The 2122-nt window shown below is 37.4% G+C and overlaps 1 non-coding gene across 1 annotated transcript; it reads left to right on the forward strand.

Annotated features, from left to right (window-relative positions):
- Nucleotides 1-1605: 1605 nt before the first annotated feature.
- Nucleotides 1606-1710, forward strand: LOC112209138 (small nucleolar RNA U13). Its single transcript, XR_002943805.2, has one exon. It is a non-coding gene; the product is annotated as a small nucleolar RNA U13 (small nucleolar RNA).
- Nucleotides 1711-2122: the final 412 nt, after the last annotated feature.

Raw genomic sequence — 2122 nt, forward strand, 5'->3', positions numbered from 1 at the left:
AAAAAAGGTTTTCTAAGAGCCATGTAAGCCAAGAATTAATAGTTCCTCAAAATATAATCAGACTCAGTCTTTAGAAAATGATAAAAATCAATGACATTATTATAACATGTATGGACAATGAAAAAATGTTCTGCCAAATTCAGAAGAGAATAAGAAATTATACAGATCCTCAACAACGATGCTTGACTGATCAAATGATGCTTAATTACATGGTTTTATGTTGCTAATTGAGAAACATTCTTATTAGCTACTGAAGCCTCTATTTCAAACATCAGTTCTCTAGATCTTTCGCAATCATTTCCTTTAATTTGTAAGAGTGATAAAATTTCTATCTTATTAATAGAAAATATATTTGAGCAAACAGTTTTATATGCCTTGGTTACCTCTGGGGGAATTAATAAACCATGTTATAAGTTATCTTAAAATCTAATGGAGTGGAGGACATTACTCCCAGTTGTGAGGGAGTAACTAAGACAGAATTGTCCACCCATCATAAAGAACTAGAAAAATGGACTACATATGTGAAACAACTGTTTTTGCTAATTGGAGCACATATATCAAAGAACTATGATCCCTAAGATAAGATAAATAATCAAAATGGACAATACAATCACTCTGGCTTTCTTCCTGCTGGTACTTTACAATCCATGCTGGAAGAAAGAACCCGGGCAGAGCATAGGAGAGTCACTAAGTTTGTGAAGGGAAGATTGGAATTCAGGGACGCTCATGTGGTTGGAATTTGTAGGAAAGAACCAGAGATGAGGGGACTATGCAAGGAAAGAGCTCCAGGAATCTGATAGGGATCTGCTCCAAACTATAACTGAATGCTAAGCTGTGCTTGCATGGGGTAAAATTTCACAATGTCAGGAAAGGACAAATAGAAACTATAAATGAGACAATTCTCAGAGCTCACAAAGGAATGAGAGACTTCTGAGTTTTAACAAACTATTGTTGGAGAGGCTGCATTGCCCACCTGCGACATTCCCTACCAAGAGTAGAGACTTGAGCGGTATCATTTCTAAATGATAAACTAGCCTTGCAGTAAAGGCTACACTAGACATGCCCTTTAAAACAGGCCTCTAAAATATCAAGCAAATCTGCAAGTAATTTAACTCCCTTCCAGAAAAAATGCCAGTGCTCCTTAAGAAAACTCAGCAACATAAAAGTCAACACTCAATAACAAGAATCAAAACATGTGATATCAAGTAAACTAATAATAATAATAATAGACTGAAAAGCTGGAAAATGGAACCCAGTATCCAGGAAAAAAAAAAGTCATTAAAAAATGTTTTAGGCTGGGCGGGGTGGCTCACACCAGTAATCCCAGCACTTTGGGAGGCTGAGGCAGGTGGATCCTCTGAGGTCAGGAGTTTGAGACCAGCCTGACCAACATGGTGAAACCCTGTCTCTACCAAAAATACAAAAATTAGCCAGATGTGGGGGTGTATGCCTGTAGTCCCAGCTACTTGGGAGGTTGAGGCAAGAGAATCACTTGAACCCGGGAGGCAGAGGTTGCAGTGTGAGCCATGATTGCACCACTACACTCCAGCCTGGGTGACAGAGTGAGGTTGTCTGAATAAAAAGTTTTAAAACCTAGAAATGATGATCCTCTGGTAGTTCATGAGCATGATGATTGGGTGTTTCAGGCACATGTGTGAGATGTGCCGTACTTGAAACTTGTTACCATGTCTGCACAATGGGCATCTGACCTGAAAAAAAAAAAAACAACTAGAAATGAATTTTATGATGAAACTATCAAACAAGGATTTAAAAGAGCTATTGTTAATATGATGAATATTTAATTTTAAATAAAAACATACACATAATACAAAATACAGATAAGAAAATCAAGTCTTAAAGATGAAAAATACAATACTTAAGATAAAAATTATCCTGGATTGACTTAGTATAAATCAGATACTGCAGAAGATCAGTAAACTTGAAGATAGAGTAATAGTAACTACACAAACTAAGGCACAGAAAGAAAAATAGATGAGAGAAAAATACACAGAGGCCAGGCATAATGGCTCTTGCCTATAACCCTAACACTTTGGGAGGCTGAGCCAGGCAGACTGCTTGAGCCCAGGAGTTTGAGACTAGCCTTAGCAACATGGTGAAACCC

This window comes from Pan troglodytes, chromosome 3 (assembly GCF_028858775.2).
Source record: "Pan troglodytes isolate AG18354 chromosome 3, NHGRI_mPanTro3-v2.0_pri, whole genome shotgun sequence".
Taxonomy (NCBI): Eukaryota; Metazoa; Chordata; class Mammalia; order Primates; family Hominidae; genus Pan; species Pan troglodytes.